Raw genomic sequence first — 20725 nt, forward strand, 5'->3', positions numbered from 1 at the left:
TCAAGGTGTGAGCCAGGCAAGGTGTGTGTTTCAGTTCTGAAAGGGCTATGGCAGCCATAATATTCCTTCTGTTATCACTGACTACCTTGCCTGTCTCAAGATGTACACTGCCCAGCCATGACTCAGTTTCTTGCTGCAAGTACTCGGCCAGTACTTCCGCGGTATTTCTGTTGTCGCCCAAACACTTCATTTGCAGCACAGCCTGCTGACGCTTACCACAAGCTGTTCGATAATGGGACACCTCGGGTGCAAGACTGGCAGCAGCGGATGGAGTGGTCGTGCGACTGCGCTCTGTGGACGAGCTTTTGCTTCTGGAGAAGGAGGAGGAGGGGGGCGAATGCCTACAGCCAACTGTGTCCTAGACCGTGGGCTAGGCAGAACTGTGCCACTATGGCTGTCCCCTGTAGACCCTGCATCCACCACATTAACCCAGTGTGCCGTGATGGACACGTAAGGTCCTTGGCCATGCCTACTGGTCCATGCATCTGTTGTGAGGTGCACCTTTCTACTGACCGATTGCCTCAGTGCATGAACAATGCTTTCGATGACATGTTTGTGGAGTGCTGGGATGGCTTTTCTCGCAAAGAAGTGTCGACTGGGTAGGTTATAGCATGGTACTGCGTAGGCCATCAGGGCTTTGAAAGCTTTGCTTTCAACCAACCGGTAGGGCGTCATCTCTAACGAGATTAGTCGAGCAATGTAGCCGTTCAAACCCTGTGTACGCGGATGAGAGGAAGAGTACTTTCTTTTCCTATCGAGAGTCTCTGGTAGGCTGAGCTGGACTGGAGAGCTGCATATGGTGGCACTAGGGGGGGTGGTGGTGTACATGGCAGATTGAGAGAGGCTTGGTGATGGTATTCTTGATGTGGGCCTACCTACAGTGTTTCCAACCAAGAACCTTGTGATTCCCTGACTGCTTTGACCTTGCGACAATACCTCCACTTTTGCTACTGGTTTCATAACCGGTGGGCTTCCAGTGAGGGAAGCAATGTTGTTTTGCTGACTAGCTTCAATATGAGCAGGTGCACTAACGGTACGGGACGTTTGGTAGTTAGTCCATGCTTCCAAGTGCCTGCTGGTTAAATGTCTATGTATGCACATTGTATTTAAATTTTGAACCTTCTTCCCTCTGCAGATCATCCTCCTCCGCTTCTGAGCTACTGGCAGCAGCACCCTCTTCCCCCAATGGCTGCCAATCTGGGTCAACAATTGGGTCATCTATCACCTCCTCTTCAATGTCATGTGCACCGTCCTCTGTGTCACCGTGTAAGGTGCTATAGCGTTCGGGACTGGACACCATAGTCTCATCATGGTCAGATTCTGGCTCAGTACACTGCGAGGGCAATGTAGTGATCTGAGTCAATGGAACAGCATAATAATCTAGCTGTGGCTGTGCATCTGTGCACTCCATGTCCGATTCATCTCGTAATGGGCTTTTAACTATTTCCCTTTCTAACCCAGGCACGGTATGTGTAAAGGGCTCCATGGAGTAAAGTGTAGTGTTGCCTGCCACATCCTTCACTTTTGTTTTGGGTGAAGGACACAAGAAAGCAACTTTTTCCGGACCAGGAGCAGCCACTGATGACTCGCTGCATTTAGATTTCGAACCTTCTGAAGAGGAGGCGAAAGAGTTAGAGGCTGAGTCAGCAAGGAAAGCCAAAACTTGTTCCTGCTGCTCCGGCTTTAAAAGCTGTTTTCCAACTCCAAGATAAGGGAGTCTTCGAGGCCTTGTGTAGCCAGACGATGACGTTGGCTCAACACCTCAAGCCTTTGGTGCTATCTTGCTTTCCCAGTACCACCAGATGCTCCACTATCACCACCACCATCAGTACCAGCTGGCAACGACCACCCACGGCCTCTTCCACCAGACTTCCTCATTTTTGGGGGAAATGTTACCAAAATAACAACCATTATATGGTACTGTTAAACAAGGTAGAATGTGTTTTTTAACTTTTGGAGAATTTATATCTCCCTTATTTTGGCGGGAAGACTGCAGCAAAAAACAGGCCCTGTGTATTACACTACACAATGTCAGTGGCAAAACGTGGCTACCAGATATATGACAAACAGAACTGACGTACAGAAACTTGTGGGCAATTTAAATCTCCCTTTTTTGGGGGGGAGAATGCAGCAAAAAAACAGGCCCGGTGTATTACACCACACAATGTAAGTGGCACAACGTGGCTGGCAGATATACGACAAACAAAACTGACGTATAGAAACTTTTTGGCAATTTAAATCTCCCTTTTTTGGGGGGGGAGAATGCTGCAAAAAACAGGCCCTATGTATTAAACTACACAATGTAATTGGCAGAACGTGGCTACCAGATATACAACCAACAGAACTGACATAGAGAATCCTTTTGGCAACTTAAAACTCCCTATTTTGGGGGGGAGAATGCAGCAAAAAACAGGCTCTGTGTATTACACTACACAATGTAAGTGTCAGAACGTGGCTGGCAGATATACGACCAACAGAACTGACGTATAGAAATTTTTGGCAAATTAAAACTCCCTTTTTGGGGGTGGGGAGAATGCAGCAAAAAACAGGCCCTGTTTATTACACTACACAATGTAAGTGGCAGAACGTGGCTGGCAGATATACGACAAACAGAACTCACGTATGGAAACTATTTGGCAATTTAAAACTCCCTTTTTTGGGGGGAAAATGCAGCAAAAAAACAGGCCCTTTGTATTACACTACACAATGTAAGTGTCAGAACGTGGCTGGCAGATATACGACCAACAGAGCTAACGTATAGAAACTTTTTGCCAATTTAAAACTCCATTTTTTGAGGGGGAGAATGTAGCAAAAAACAGGCCCAGTGTATTACACTACACAATGTCAGTGGCAGAACGTGGCTGCCAGATACAAGACAAACAGAACTGACGTATAGAAACTTTTTGGCAATTTAAAACTCCCTTTTTTTGGGGGGGGAGAATGTAGCAAAAAACAGGCCCGGTGTATTACACTACACAATGTCAGTGGCAAAACGTGGCTGCCAGATATACGACAAACAGAACTGACGTACAGAAACTTGTGGGCAATTTAAATCTCCCTTTTTTTGGGGGGAGAATGCAGCAAAAAAACAGGCCCAGTGTATTACACTACACAATGTCAGTGGCAGAACGTGGCTGGCAGATATACGACAAACAGAACTGATGTATAGAAACTTGTGGGCAATTTAAATCTCCCTTTTTTGGGGGGGAGAATGCTGCAAAAAAACAGGCCCAGTGTATTACACTACACAATGTCAGTGGCAGAACGTGGCTGGCAGATATACGACAAACAGAACTGACGTATAGATACTTGTGGGCAATTTAAATCTCCCTTTTTTTGGGGGGGAGAATGTAGCAAAAAACAGGCCCAGTGTATTACACTACACAATGTCAGTGGCAGAACGTGGCTGCCAGATACAAGACAAACAGAACTGACATATAGAAAGTCTTTGGCAATTTAAAACTCCCTGTTTTGGGGGGGAGAATGCAGCAAAAAAAACAGGCCCTGTGTATTACACTACACAATGTCAGTGGCAGAACGTGGCTGGCAGATATACGACAAACAGAACTGACGTATAGATACTTGTGGGCAATTTAAATCTCCCTTTTTGGGGGGGGAGAATGTAGCAAAAAACAGGCCCAGTGTATTACACTACACAATGTCAGTGGCAGAACGTGGCTGGCAGATATACGACAAACAGAACTGATGTATAGATACTTGTGGGCAATTTAAATCTCCCTTTTTTGGGGGGGAGAATGTAGCAAAAAACAGGCCCAGTGTAGTACACTACACAATGTCAGTGGCAGAACGTGGCTGCCAGATACAAGACAAACAGAACTGACATATAGAAAGTCTTTGGCAATTTAAAACTCCCTGTTTTTGGGGGGAGAATGCAGCAAAAAAAACAGGCCCTGTGTATTACACTACACAATGTCAGTGGCAGAACGTGGCTGGCAGATATACCACCAACAGAACTGACGTATAGAAACTTTTTGGCAATTTAAAACTCCCTTTTTTGGGGGGGAGAATGCAGCAAAAAAACAGGCCCGGTGTATTACACCACACAATGTAAGTGGCACAACATGGCTGGCAGATATACGACAAACAAAACTGACGTATAGAAACTTTTTGGCAATTTAAATCTCCCTTTTTTGGGGGGGAGAATGCTGCAAAAAACAGGCCCTATGTATTAAACTACACAATGTAATTGGCAGAACGTGGCTACCAGATTTACAACCAACAGAACTGACATATAGAATCCTTTTGGCAACTTAAAACTCCCTATTTTGGGGGGGAGAATGCAGCAAAAAACAGGCTCTGTGTATTACACTACACAATGTAAGTGTCAGAACGTGGCTGGCAGATATACGACCAACAGAACTGACGTATAGAAATTTTTGGCAATTTAAAACTCCCTTTTTTTGGGGGGGAGAATGCAGCAAAAAACAGGCCCTGTTTATTACACTACACAATGTAAGTGGCAGAACGTGGCTGGCAGATATACGACAAACAGAACTGACGTATGGAAACTATTTGGCAATTTAAATCTCCCTTTTTTGGGGGTGAGAATGCAGCAAAAAACAGGCCCTGTGTATTACACTACACAATGTAAGTGGCAGAACGTGGCTGACACATATATGACCAACAGAACTGATGTATAGAAACTTATTGTCAATTTAAAACTCCCTTTTTTGGGGGGCAGAATGCAGCAAAAAAACAGGCCCTGTCTATTACACTACACAATGTAAGTGGCACAATGTGGCTGGCAGATATACGACAAACAGAACTGACGTATAGAAACTTGTGGGCAATTTAAATCTCCCTTTTTTTTGGGGGGAGAATGTAGCAAAAAACAGGCCCTGTGTATTACACTACACAATGTAAGTGGCACAACGTGGCTGGCAGATATACGACAAACAGAAGTGACGTATAGAAACTTTTTGGCAATTTAAAACTCCCTTTTTTGGGGGGAAAATGCAGCAAAAAAACAGGCCCTTTGTATTACACTACACAATGTAAGTGTCAGAACGTGGCTGCCAGATACAAGACAAACAGAACTGACGTATAGAAACTTTTTGGCAATTTAAAACTCCCTTTTTTGGGGGGGGAACATGTATCAAAAAACAGGCCCGGTGTATTACACTACACAATGTCAGTGGCAGAACGTGGCTGGCAGATATACGACAAACAGAACTGATGTATAGAAACTTGTGGACAATTTAAATCTCCCTTTTTTGGGGGGGAGAATGCTGCAAAAAACAGGCCCTGTATATTACACTACACAATGTAAGTGGCAGAACGTGGCTACCAGATATACAACCAACAGAACTGACGTATAGAAACCTTTTGGCAACTTAAAACTCCCTTTTTCGGGGGGGAGAATGCGGCAAGAAAACAGGCCCTGTAAGTGTCAGAACGTGGCTGGCAGATATACGACCAACAGAACGGACGTATAGAAATTTTTGGCAATTTAAAACTCCCTCTTGGAGGGGGGGGGGAGAATGCAGCAAAAAACAGGCCCTGTGTATTACACTACACAATGTAAGTGGCACAACGTCGCTGGCAGATATACGACAAACAGAACTGACGTATGGAAACTATTTGGCAATTTAAATCTCCCTTTTTTGGGGGTGAGAATGCCGCAAAAAAACAGGCCCTGTGTATTACACTACACAATGTAAGTGGCAGAACGTGGCTGGCAGATATACGACAAACAGAACTGACGTATAGAAACTTTTTGGCAATTTAAAACTCCCTTTTTTGGGGGGGAGAATGCAGCAAAAAAACAGGCCCTGTCTATTACACTACACAATGTAAGTGGCACAATGTGGCTGGCAGATATACGACAAACAGAACTGACGTATAGAAACTTGTGGGCAATTTAAATTTCCCTTTTTTTGGGGGGAGAATGTAGCAAAAAACAGGCCCAGTGTATTACACTACACAATGTCAGTGGCAGAACGTGGCTGGCAGATATACGACCAACAGAACTGACGTATAGAAACTTTTTGTCAATTTAAAACTCCCTTTTTTGGGGGGGAAATGCAGCAAAAAAACAGGCCCTGTGTATTACACTACACAATGTAAGTGTCAGAACGTGGCTGGCAGATATACGACAAACAGAACTGACGTATAGAAACTTTTTGCCAATTTAAAACTCCTTTTTTGGGGGGGGGGGAGAATGTAGCAAAAAACAGGCCCAGTGTATTACACTACACAATGTCAGTGGCAGAACGTGGCTGGCAGATATACGACAAACAGAACTGACGTATAGAAACTTTTTGGCAATTTAAAACTCCCTTTTTTGGGGGGGAGAATGTAGCAAAAAACAGGCCCTGTGTATTACACTACACAATGTAAGTGGAAACCAAAATACAATATTACCTATAGGTCAAAGAGAATCAAAGTACTACCAAATAACCTATAATCCTCAAATAACTATATAAAGCAATACTTTTATTGGTTAAAACCATAGACACAACCACAAACACAGCATGACAAACAACCGTGCTCTCTATATATGCCCTGTAACGGGGACCCTAAATACCTACTACCTATCAGTGGAGGTTGGCACCCTATATATAAACGAGACTGGCGCCCCCACTCAGCGACGGCTCACCCTAAATCTCCTATTGCCGCCCTGCATATGTGCCACAGCCGGGCTCACAGATATACAACAGGAAGAAATAGAGTAAATAAATGTTAATAGCCAAAATTGTTTGTTGATAAATAAGGCAAAAACATTATGGTATGTATTTTGAAAGGGTGAGAGACACGGACATACAAAGTGCAAGACAGTGCAAAATAAAGTGCTAATAAGTGAACAAAAAATCCTAGCTACACTGCTCCCTAGGTTCAAAACCTGCCTAGCTGTGGAGGTTGGCACCCTACTGTACAGCGGAAATGGCACCCCCACTCCGCGACGGCTATCCCTAGATTTCCCTATGGGTAGCTGAGAAACAAATAGCACACAAAAAATATATAAAAGTGTGCCCAGATAATTGGCCAGGCAGAAAGTAGATAAATACACTGACTAAAAAATCAGTAGCATAGACAACCTACCCATGTATACATATGATAAAGAAACAGATATGAAATAGTGCATCTCTAATATAGATCATCATAGTATGCACATTATTTTTTCAGAGGCTATCATGATCAGATAACAAGAGGTATAACACTCTTATATATAGACAACCTCATTTATATGTAGATAACCTCATTTACTAGCTATAACATAAACAAGTCTCTCAGTGTATATGTTATAAAGGCACAGATGATTGGCCTCGGGGAGACCAAAACATCCAACACTGCGGAGACACCATCACGTGTTTCTCAACGCAGTGATTCCAGAACACTGCCCCCATCCCTTATGGGAAATATGCAGATGCATGTAAAGAAGCTGCGGAGACACCATCACGTGTTTCTCGACGCAAGCAGTGAATAGCCAGGCCTTTCCCCGGGAAGGAACAACCACGGGAAGGGCAGCATCCTATGAAGGAAAGCCACCTATGCCAAGCATGGTATCCATCCACAGACAGCTGTTTCAGGGTTTTTGCCCCTCATCAGTGTGGAGTAGGAATCTGGCTATTAGGAGCAGTGCCTAGTAAAAAGGCTATAAAGGCACAGATGATTGGCCTCGGGGAGACCAAAACATCCAACACTGCGGAGACACCATCACGTGTTTCTCAACGCAGTGATTCCAGAACACTGCCCCCATCCCTTATGGGAAATATGCAGATGCATGTAAAGAAGCTGCGGAGACACCATCACGTGTTTCTCGACGCAAGCAGTGAATAGCCAGGCCTTTCCCCGGGAAGGGACAACCACGGGAAGCGCAGCATCCTATGAAGGAAAGCCACCTATGCCAAGCATGGTATCCATCCACAGACAGCTGTTTCAGGGTTTTTGCCCCTCATCAGTGTGGAGTAGGAATCTGGCTATTAGGAGCAGTGCCTAGTAAAAAGGCTATAAAGGCACAGATGATTGGCCTCGGGGAGACCAAAACATCCAACACTGCGGAGACACCATCACGTGTTTCTCAACGCAGTGATTCCAGAACACTGCCCCCATCCCTTATGGGAAATATGCAGATGCATGTAAAGAAGCTGCGGAGACACCATCACGTGTTTCTCGACGCAAGCAGTGAATAGCCAGGCCTTTCCCCGGGAAGGAACAACCACGGGAAGGGCAGCATCCTATGAAGGAAAGCCACCTATGCCAAGCATGGTATCCATCCACAGACAGCTGTTTCAGGGTTTTTGCCCCTCATCAGTGTGGAGTAGGAATCTGGCTATTAGGAGCAGTGCCTAGTAAAAAGGCTATAAAGGCACAGATGATTGGCCTCGGGGAGACCAAAACATCCAACACTGCGGAGACACCATCACGTGTTTCTCAACGCAGTGATTCCAGAACACTGCCCCCATCCCTTATGGGAAATATGCAGATGCATGTAAAGAAGCTGCGGAGACACCATCACGTGTTTCTCGACGCAAGCAGTGAATAGCCAGGCCTTTCCCCGGGAAGGGACAACCACGGGAAGCGCAGCATCCTATGAAGGAAAGCCACCTATGCCAAGCATGGTATCCATCCACAGACAGCTGTTTCAGGGTTTTTGCCCCTCATCAGTGTGGAGTAGGAATCTGGCTATTAGGAGCAGTGCCTAGTAAAAAGGCTATAAAGGCACAGATGATTGGCCTCGGGGAGACCAAAACATCCAACACTGCGGAGACACCATCACGTGTTTCTCAACGCAGTGATTCCAGAACACTGCCCCCATCCCTTATGGGAAATATGCAGATGCATGTAAAGAAGCTGCGGAGACACCATCACGTGTTTCTCGACGCAAGCAGTGAATAGCCAGGCCTTTCCCCGGGAAGGAACAACCACGGGAAGGGCAGCATCCTATGAAGGAAAGCCACCTATGCCAAGCATGGTATCCATCCACAGACAGCTGTTTCAGGGTTTTTGCCCCTCATCAGTGTGGAGTAGGAATCTGACTATTAGGAGCAGTGCCTAGTAAAAAGGCTATAAAGGCACAGATGATTGGCCTCGGGGAGACCAAAACATCCAACACTGCGGAGACACCATCACGTGTTTCTCAACGCAGTGATTCCAGAACACTGCCCCCATCCCTTATGGGAAATATGCAGATGCATGTAAAGAAGCTGCGGAGACACCATCACGTGTTTCTCGACGCAAGCAGTGAATAGCCAGGCCTTTCCCCGGGAAGGAACAACCACGGGAAGGGCAGCATCCTATGAAGGAAAGCCACCTATGCCAAGCATGGTATCCATCCACAGACAGCTGTTTCAGGGTTTTTGCCCCTCATCAGTGTGGAGTAGGAATCTGGCTATTAGGAGCAGTGCCTAGTAAAAAGGCTATAAAGGCACAGATGATTGGCCTCGGGGAGACCAAAACATCCAACACTGCGGAGACACCATCACGTGTTTCTCAACGCAGTGATTCCAGAACACTGCCCCCATCCCTTATGGGAAATATGCAGATGCATGTAAAGAAGCTGCGGAGACACCATCACGTGTTTCTCGACGCAAGCAGTGAATAGCCAGGCCTTTCCCCGGGAAGGAACAACCACGGGAAGGGCAGTATCCTATGAAGGAAAGCCACCTATGCCAAGCATGGTATCCATCCACAGACAGCTGTTTCAGGGTTTTTGCCCCTCATCAGTGTGGAGTAGGAATCTGACTATTAGGAGCAGTGCCTAGTAAAAAGGCTATAAAGGCACAGATGATTGGCCTCGGGGAGACCAAAACATCCAACACTGCGGAGACACCATCACGTGTTTCTCAACGCAGTGATTCCAGAACACTGCCCCCATCCCTTATGGGAAATATGCAGATGCATGTAAAGAAGCTGCGGAGACACCATCACGTGTTTCTCGACGCAAGCAGTGAATAGCCAGGCCTTTCCCCGGGAAGGAACAACCACGGGAAGGGCAGCATCCTATGAAGGAAAGCCACCTATGCCAAGCATGGTATCCATCCACAGACAGCTGTTTCAGGGTTTTTGCCCCTCATCAGTGTGGAGTAGGAATCTGGCTATTAGGAGCAGTGCCTAGTAAAAAGCTATAAAGGCACAGATGATTGGCCTCGGGGAGACCAAAACATCCAACACTGCGGAGACACCATCACGTGTTTCTCAACGCAGTGATTCCAGAACACTGCCCCCATCCCTTATGGGAAATATGCAGATGCATGTAAAGAAGCTGCGGAGACACCATCACGTGTTTCTCGACGCAAGCAGTGAATAGCCAGGCCTTTCCCCGGGAAGGAACAACCACGGGAAGGGCAGCATCCTATGAAGGAAAGCCACCTATGCCAAGCATGGTATCCATCCACAGACAGCTGTTTCAGGGTTTTTGCCCCTCATCAGTGTGGAGTAGGAATCTGGCTATTAGGAGCAGTGCCTAGTAAAAAGGCTATAAAGGCACAGATGATTGGCCTCGGGGAGACCAAAACATCCAACACTGCGGAGACACCATCACGTGTTTCTCAACGCAGTGATTCCAGAACACTGCCCCCATCCCTTATGGGAAATATGCAAATGCATGTAAAGAAGCTGCGGAGACACCATCACGTGTTTCTCGACGCAAGCAGTGAATAGCCAGGCCTTTCCACGGGAAGGAACAACCACGGGAAGGGCAGCATCTTATGAAGGAAAGCCACCTATGCCAAGCATGGTATCCATCCACAGACAGCTGTTTCAGGGTTTTTGCCCCTCATCAGTGTGGAGTAGGAATCTGGCTATTAGGAGCAGTGCCTAGTAAAAAGGCTATAAAGGCACAGATGATTGGCCTCGGGGAGACCAAAACATCCAACACTGCGGAGACACCATCACGTGTTTCTCAACGCAGTGATTCCAGAACACTGCCCCCATCCCTTATGGGAAATATGCAGATGCATGTAAAGAAGCTGCGGAGACACCATCACGTGTTTCTCGACGCAAGCAGTGAATAGCCAGGCCTTTCCCCGGGAAGGAACAACCACGGGAAGGGCAGCATCCTATGAAGGAAAGCCACCTATGCCAAGCATGGTATCCATCCACAGACAGCTGTTTCAGGGTTTTTGCCCCTCATCAGTGTGGAGTAGGAATCTGACTATTAGGAGCAGTGCCTAGTAAAAAGGCTATAAAGGCACAGATGATTGGCCTCGGGGAGACCAAAACATCCAACACTGCGGAGACACCATCACGTGTTTCTCAACGCAGTGATTCCAGAACACTGCCCCCATCCCTTATGGGAAATATGCAGATGCATGTAAAGAAGCTGCGGAGACACCATCACGTGTTTCTCGACGCAAGCAGTGAATAGCCAGGCCTTTCCCCGGGAAGGAACAACCACGGGAAGGGCAGCATCCTATGAAGGAAAGCCACCTATGCCAAGCATGGTATCCATCCACAGACAGCTGTTTCAGGGTTTTTGCCCCTCATCAGTGTGGAGTAGGAATCTGGCTATTAGGAGCAGTGCCTAGTAAAAAGGCTATAAAGGCACAGATGATTGGCCTCGGGGAGACCAAAACATCCAACACTGCGGAGACACCATCACGTGTTTCTCAACGCAGTGATTCCAGAACACTGCCCCCATCCCTTATGGGAAATATGCAGATGCATGTAAAGAAGCTGCGGAGACACCATCACGTGTTTCTCGACGCAAGCAGTGAATAGCCAGGCCTTTCCCCGGGAAGGAACAACCACGGGAAGGGCAGCATCCTATGAAGGAAAGCCACCTATGCCAAGCATGGTATCCATCCACAGACAGCTGTTTCAGGGTTTTTGCCCCTCATCAGTGTGGAGTAGGAATCTGGCTATTAGGAGCAGTGCCTAGTAAAAAGGCTATAAAGGCACAGATGATTGGCCTCGGGGAGACCAAAACATCCAACACTGCGGAGACACCATCACGTGTTTCTCAACGCAGTGATTCCAGAACACTGCCCCCATCCCTTATGGGAAATATGCAGATGCATGTAAAGAAGCTGCGGAGACACCATCACGTGTTTCTCGACGCAAGCAGTGAATAGCCAGGCCTTTCCCCGGGTAGGAACAACCACGGGAAGGGAAGCATCCTATGAAGGAAAGCCACCTATGCCAAGCATGGTATCCATCCACAGACAGCTGTTTCAGGGTTTTTGCCCCTCATCAGTGTGGAGTAGGAATCTGGCTATTAGGAGCAGTGCCTAGTAAAAAGGCTATAAAGGCACAGATGATTGGCCTCGGGGAGACCAAAACATCCAACACTGCGGAGACACCATCACGTGTTTCTCAACGCAGTGATTCCAGAACACTGCCCCCATCCCTTATGGGAAATATGCAGATGCATGTAAAGAAGCTGCGGAGACACCATCACGTGTTTCTCGACGCAAGCAGTGAATAGCCAGGCCTTTCCCCGGGAAGGAACAACCACGGGAAGGGCAGCATCCTATGAAGGAAAGCCACCTATGCCAAGCATGGTATCCATCCACAGACAGCTGTTTCAGGGTTTTTGCCCCTCATCAGTGTGGAATAGGAATCTGACTATTAGGAGCAGTGCCTAGTAAAAAGGCTATAAAGGCACAGATGATTGGCCTCGGGGAGACCAAAACATCCAACACTGCGGAGACACCATCACGTGTTTCTCAACGCAGTGATTCCAGAACACTGCCCCCATCCCTTATGGGAAATATGCAGATGCATGTAAAGAAGCTGCGGAGACACCATCACGTGTTTCTCGACGCAAGCAGTGAATAGCCAGGCCTTTCCCCGGGAAGGAACAACCACGGGAAGGGCAGCATCCTATGAAGGAAAGCCACCTATGCCAAGCATGGTATCCATCCACAGACAGCTGTTTCAGGGTTTTTGCCCCTCATCAGTGTGGAGTAGGAATCTGGCTATTAGGAGCAGTGCCTAGTAAAAAGGCTATAAAGGCACAGATGATTGGCCTCGGAGACACCATCACGTGTTTCTCAACGCAGTGATTCCAGAACACTGCCCCCATCCCTTATGGGAAATATGCAGATGCATGTAAAGAAGCTGCGGAGACACCATCACGTGTTTCTCGACGCAAGCAGTGAATAGCCAGGCCTTTCCCCGGGAAGGAACAACCACGGGAAGGGCAGCATCCTATGAAGGAAAGCCACCTATGCCAAGCATGGTATCCATCCACAGACAGCTGTTTCAGGGTTTTTGCCCCTCATCAGTGTGGAGTAGGAATCTGGCTATTAGGAGCAGTGCCTAGTAAAAAGGCTATAAAGGCACAGATGATTGGCCTCGGGGAGACCAAAACATCCAACACTGCGGAGACACCATCACGTGTTTCTCAACGCAGTGATTCCAGAACACTGCCCCCATCCCTTATGGGAAATATGCAGATGCATGTAAAGAAGCTGCGGAGACACCATCACGTGTTTCTCGACGCAAGCAGTGAATAGCCAGGCCTTTCCCCGGGAAGGAACAACCACGGGAAGGGCAGCATCCTATGAAGGAAAGCCACCTATGCCAAGCATGGTATCCATCCACAGACAGCTGTTTCAGGGTTTTTGCCCCTCATCAGTGTGGAGTAGGAATCTGGCTATTAGGAGCAGTGCCTAGTAAAAAGGCTATAAAGGCACAGATGATTGGCCTCGGGGAGACCAAAACATCCAACACTGCGGAGACACCATCACGTGTTTCTCAACGCAGTGATTCCAGAACACTGCCCCCATCCCTTATGGGAAATATGCAGATGCATGTAAAGAAGCTGTGGAGACACCATCACGTGTTTCTCGACGCAAGCAGTGAATAGCCAGGCCTTTCCCCGGGAAGGAACAACCACGGGAAGGGCAGCATCCTATGAAGGAAAGCCACCTATGCCAAGCATGGTATCCATCCACAGACAGCTGTTTCAGGGTTTTTGCCCCTCATCAGTGTGGAGTAGGAATCTGGCTATTAGGAGCAGTGCCTAGTAAAAAGGCTATAAAGGCACAGATGATTGGCCTCGGGGAGACCAAAACATCCAACACTGCGGAGACACCATCACGTGTTTCTCAACGCAGTGATTCCAGAACACTGCCCCCATCCCTTATGGGAAATATGCAGATGCATGTAAAGAAGCTGCGGAGACACCATCACGTGTTTCTCGACGCAAGCAGTGAATAGCCAGGCCTTTCCCCGGGAAGGAACAACCACGGGAAGGGCAGCATCCTATGAAGGAAAGCCACCTATGCCAAGCATGGTATCCATCCACAGACAGCTGTTTCAGGGTTTTTGCCCCTCATCAGTGTGGAGTAGGAATCTGACTATTAGGAGCAGTGCCTAGTAAAAAGGCTATAAAGGCACAGATGATTGGCCTCGGGGAGACCAAAACATCCAACACTGCGGAGACACCATCACGTGTTTCTCAACGCAGTGATTCCAGAACACTGCCCCCATCCCTTATGGGAAATATGCAGATGCATGTAAAGAAGCTGCGGAGACACCATCACGTGTTTCTCGACGCAAGCAGTGAATAGCCAGGCCTTTCCCCGGGAAGGAACAACCACGGGAAGGGCAGCATCCTATGAAGGAAAGCCACCTATGCCAAGCATGGTATCCATCCACAGACAGCTGTTTCAGGGTTTTTGCCCCTCATCAGTGTGGAGTAGGAATCTGGCTATTAGGAGCAGTGCCTAGTAAAAAGCTATAAAGGCACAGATGATTGGCCTCGGGGAGACCAAAACATCCAACACTGCGGAGACACCATCACGTGTTTCTCAACGCAGTGATTCCAGAACACTGCCCCCATCCCTTATGGGAAATATGCAGATGCATGTAAAGAAGCTGCGGAGACACCATCACGTGTTTCTCGACGCAAGCAGTGAATAGCCAGGCCTTTCCCCGGGAAGGAACAACCACGGGAAGGGCAGCATCCTATGAAGGAAAGCCACCTATGCCAAGCATGGTATCCATCCACAGACAGCTGTTTCAGGGTTTTTGCCCCTCATCAGTGTGGAGTAGGAATCTGGCTATTAGGAGCAGTGCCTAGTAAAAAGGCTATAAAGGCACAGATGATTGGCCTCGGGGAGACCAAAACATCCAACACTGCGGAGACACCATCACGTGTTTCTCAACGCAGTGATTCCAGAACACTGCCCCCATCCCTTATGGGAAATATGCAGATGCATGTAAAGAAGCTGCGGAGACACCATCACGTGTTTCTCGACGCAAGCAGTGAATAGCCAGGCCTTTCCCCGGGAAGGAACAACCACGGGAAGGGCAGCATCCTATGAAGGAAAGCCACCTATGCCAAGCATGGTATCCATCCACAGACAGCTGTTTCAGGGTTTTTGCCCCTCATCAGTGTGGAGTAGGAATCTGGCTATTAGGAGCAGTGCCTAGTAAAAAGGCTATAAAGGCACAGATGATTGGCCTCGGGGAGACCAAAACATCCAACACTGCGGAGACACCATCACGTGTTTCTCAACGCAGTGATTCCAGAACACTGCCCCCATCCCTTATGGGAAATATGCAGATGCATGTAAAGAAGCTGCGGAGACACCATCACGTGTTTCTCGACGCAAGCAGTGAATAGCCAGGCCTTTCCCCGGGAAGGGACAACCACGGGAAGCGCAGCATCCTATGAAGGAAAGCCACCTATGCCAAGCATGGTATCCATCCACAGACAGCTGTTTCAGGGTTTTTGCCCCTCATCAGTGTGGAGTAGGAATCTGGCTATTAGGAGCAGTGCCTAGTAAAAAGGCTATAAAGGCACAGATGATTGGCCTCGGGGAGACCAAAACATCCAACACTGCGGAGACACCATCACGTGTTTCTCAACGCAGTGATTCCAGAACACTGCCCCCATCCCTTATGGGAAATATGCAGATGCATGTAAAGAAGCTGCGGAGACACCATCACGTGTTTCTCGACGCAAGCAGTGAATAGCCAGGCCTTTCCCCGGGAAGGAACAACCACGGGAAGGGCAGCATCCTATGAAGGAAAGCCACCTATGCCAAGCATGGTATCCATCCACAGACAGCTGTTTCAGGGTTTTTGCCCCTCATCAGTGTGGAGTAGGAATCTGACTATTAGGAGCAGTGCCTAGTAAAAAGGCTATAAAGGCACAGATGATTGGCCTCGGGGAGACCAAAACATCCAACACTGCGGAGACACCATCACGTGTTTCTCAACGCAGTGATTCCAGAACACTGCCCCCATCCCTTATGGGAAATATGCAGATGCATGTAAAGAAGCTGCGGAGACACCATCACGTGTTTCTCGACGCAAGCAGTGAATAGCCAGGCCTTTCCCCGGGAAGGAACAACCACGGGAAGGGCAGCATCCTATGAAGGAAAGCCACCTATGCCAAGCATGGTATCCATCCACAGACAGCTGTTTCAGGGTTTTTGCCCCTCATCAGTGTGGAGTAGGAATCTGGCTATTAGGAGCAGTGCCTAGTAAAAAGGCTATAAAGGCACAGATGATTGGCCTCGGGGAGACCAAAACATCCAACACTGCGGAGACACCATCACGTGTTTCTCAACGCAGTGATTCCAGAACACTGCCCCCATCCCTTATGGGAAATATGCAGATGCATGTAAAGAAGCTGCGGAGACACCATCACGTGTTTCTCGACGCAAGCAGTGAATAGCCAGGCCTTTCCCCGGGAAGGAACAACCACGGGAAGGGCAGCATCCTATGAAGGAAAGCCACCTATGCCAAGCATGGTATCCATCCACAGACAGCTGTTTCAGGGTTTTTGCCCCTCATCAGTGTGGAGTAGGAATCTGACTATTAGGAGCAGTGCCTAGTAAAAAGGCTATAAAGGCACAGATGATTGGCCTCGGGGAGACCAAAACATCCAACACTGCGGAGACACCATCACGTGTTTCTCAACGCAGTGATTCCAGAACACTGCCCCCATCCCTTATGGGAAATATGCAGATGCATGTAAAGAAGCTGCGGAGACACCATCACGTGTTTCTCGACGCAAGCAGTGAATAGCCAGGCCTTTCCCCGGGAAGGAACAACCACGGGAAGGGCAGCATCCTATGAAGGAAAGCCACCTATGCCAAGCATGGTATCCATCCACAGACAGCTGTTTCAGGGTTTTTGCCCCTCATCAGTGTGGAGTAGGAATCTGGCTATTAGGAGCAGTGCCTAGTAAAAAGCTATAAAGGCACAGATGATTGGCCTCGGGGAGACCAAAACATCCAACACTGCGGAGACACCATCACGTGTTTCTCAACGCAGTGATTCCAGAACACTGCCCCCATCCCTTATGGGAAATATGCAGATGCATGTAAAGAAGCTGCGGAGACACCATCACGTGTTTCTCGACGCAAGCAGTGAATAGCCAGGCCTTTCCCCGGGAAGGAACAACCACGGGAAGGGCAGCATCCTATGAAGGAAAGCCACCTATGCCAAGCATGGTATCCATCCACAGACAGCTGTTTCAGGGTTTTTGCCCCTCATCAGTGTGGAGTAGGAATCTGGCTATTAGGAGCAGTGCCTAGTAAAAAGGCTATAAAGGCACAGATGATTGGCCTCGGGGAGACCAAAACATCCAACACTGCGGAGACACCATCACGTGTTTCTCAACGCAGTGATTCCAGAACACTGCCCCCATCCCTTATGGGAAATATGCAAATGCATGTAAAGAAGCTGCGGAGACACCATCACGTGTTTCTCGACGCAAGCAGTGAATAGCCAGGCCTTTCCACGGGAAGGAACAACCACGGGAAGGGCAGCATCTTATGAAGGAAAGCCACCTATGCCAAGCATGGTATCCATCCACAGACAGCTGTTTCAGGGTTTTTGCCCCTCATCAGTGTGGAGTAGGAATCTGGCTATTAGGAGCAGTGCCTAGTAAAAAGGCTATAAAGGCACAGATGATTGGCCTCGGGGAGACCAAAACATCCAACACTGCGGAGACACCATCACGTGTTTCTCAACGCAGTGATTCCAGAACACTGCCCCCATCCCTTATGGGAAATATGCAGATGCATGTAAAGAAGCTGCGGAGACACCATCACGTGTTTCTCGACGCAAGCAGTGAATAGCCAGGCCTTTCCCCGGGAAGGAACAACCACGGGAAGGGCAGCATCCTATGAAGGAAAGCCACCTATGCCAAGCATGGTATCCATCCACAGACAGCTGTTTCAGGGTTTTTGCCCCTCATCAGTGTGGAGTAGGAATCTGACTATTAGGAGCAGTGCCTAGTAAAAAGGCTATAAAGGCACAGATGATTGGCCTCGGGGAGACCAAAACATCCAACACTGCGGAGACACCATCACGTGTTTCTCAACGCAGTGATTCCAGAACACTGCCCCCATCCCTTATGGGAAATATGCAGATGCATGTAAAGAAGCTGCGGAGACACCATCACGTGTTTCTCGACGCAAGCAGTGAATAGCCAGGCCTTTCCCCGGGAAGGAACAACCACGGGAAGGGCAGCATCCTATGAAGGAAATCCACCTATGCCAAGCATGGTATCCATCCACAGACAGCTGTTTCAGGGTTTTTGCCCCTCATCAGTGTGGAGTAGGAATCTGGCTATTAGGAGCAGTGCCTAGTAAAAAGGCTATAAAGGCACAGATGATTGGCCTCGGGGAGACCAAAACATCCAACACTGCGGAGACACCATCACGTGTTTCTCAACGCAGTGATTCCAGAACACTGCCCCCATCCCTTATGGGAAATATGCAGATGCATGTAAAGAAGCTGCGGAGACACCATCACGTGTTTCTCGACGCAAGCAGTGAATAGCCAGGCCTTTCCCCGGGAAGGAACAACCACGGGAAGGGCAGCATCTTATGAAGGAAAGCCACCTATGCCAAGCATGGTATCCATCCACAGACAGCTGTTTCAGGGTTTTTGCCCCTCATCAGTGTGGAGTAGGAATCTGGCTATTAGGAGCAGTGCCTAGTAAAAAGGCTATAAAGGCACAGATGATTGGCCTCGGGGAGACCAAAACATCCAACACTGCGGAGACACCATCACGTGTTTCTCAACGCAGTGATTCCAGAACACTGCCCCCATCCCTTATGGGAAATATGCAGATGCATGTAAAGAAGCTGCGGAGACACCATCACGTGTTTCTCGACGCAAGCAGTGAATAGCCAGGCCTTTCCCCGGGAAGGAACAACCACGGGAAGGGCAGCATCCTATGAAGGAAAGCCACCTATGCCAAGCATGGTATCCATCCACAGACAGCTGTTTCATGGTTTTTGCCCCTCATCAGTGTGGAGTAGGAATCTGACTATTAGGAGCAGTGCCTAGTAAAAAGGCTATAAAGGCACAGATGATTGGCCTCGGGGAGACCAAAACATCCAACACTGCGGAGACACCATCACGTGTTTCTCAACGCAGTGATTCCAGAACACTGCCCCCATCCCTTATGGGAAATATGCAGATGCATGTAAAGAAGCTGCGGAGACACCATCACGTGTTTCTCGACGCAAGCAGTGAATAGCCAGGCCTTTCCCCGGGAAGGAACAACCACGGGAAGGGCAGCATCCTATGAAGGAAAGCCACCTATGCCAAGCATGGTATCCATCCACAGACAGCTGTTTCAGGGTTTTTGCCCCTCATCAGTGTGGAGTAGGAATCTGGCTATTAGGAGCAGTGCCTAGTAAAAAGGCTATAAAGGCACAGATGATTGGCCTCGGGGAGACCAAAACATCCAACACTGCGGAGACACCATCACGTGTTTCTCAACGCAGTGATTCCAGAACACTGCCCCCATCCCTTATGGGAAATATGCAGATGCATGTAAAGAAGCTGCGGAGACACCATCACGTGTTTCTCGACGCAAGCAGTGAATAGCCAGGCCTTTCCCCGGGAAGGAACAACCACGGGAAGGGCAGCATCCTATGAAGGAAAGCCACCTATGCCAAGCATGGTATCCATCCACAGACAGCTGTTTCAGGGTTTTTGCCCCTCATCAGTGTGGAGTAGGAATCTGGCTATTAGGAGCAGTGCCTAGTAAAAAGGCTATAAAGGCACAGATGATTGGCCTCGGGGAGACCAAAACATCCAACACTGCGGAGACACCATCACGTGTTTCTCAACGCAGTGATTCCAGAACACTGCCCCCATCCCTTATGGGAAATATGCAGATGCATGTAAAGAAGCTGCGGAGACACCATCACGTGTTTCTCGACGCAAGCAGTGAATAGCCAGGCCTTTCCCCGGGTAGGAACAACCACGGGAAGGGAAGCATCCTATGAAGGAAAGCCACCTATGCCAAGCATGGTATCCATCCACAGACAGCTGTTTCAGGGTTTTTGCCCCTCATCAGTGTGGAGTAGGAATCTGGCTATTAGGAGCAGTGCCTAGTAAAAAGGCTATAAAGGCACAGATGATTGGCCTCGGGGAGACCAAAACATCCAACACTGCGGAGACACCATCACGTGTTTCTCAACGCAGTGATTCCAGAACACTGCCCCCATCCCTTATGGGAAATATGCAGATGCATGTAAAGAAGCTGCGGAGACACCATCACGTGTTTCTCGACGCAAGCAGTGAATAGCCAGGCCTTTCCCCGGGAAGGAACAACCACGGGAAGGGCAGCATCTTATGAAGGAAATCCACCTATGCCAAGCATGGTATCCATCCACAGACAGCTGTTTCAGGGTTTTTGCCCCTCATCAGTGTGGAGTAGGAATCTGGCTATTAGGAGCAGTGCCTAGTAAAAAGGCTATAAAGGCACAGATGATTGGCCTCGGGGAGACCAAAACATCCAACACTGCGGAGACACCATCACGTGTTTCTCAAC

The sequence above is a fragment of the Ranitomeya imitator genome, chromosome 1 (genome assembly GCF_032444005.1).
Source record: "Ranitomeya imitator isolate aRanImi1 chromosome 1, aRanImi1.pri, whole genome shotgun sequence".
Lineage (NCBI taxonomy): Eukaryota > Metazoa > Chordata > Amphibia > Anura > Dendrobatidae > Ranitomeya > Ranitomeya imitator.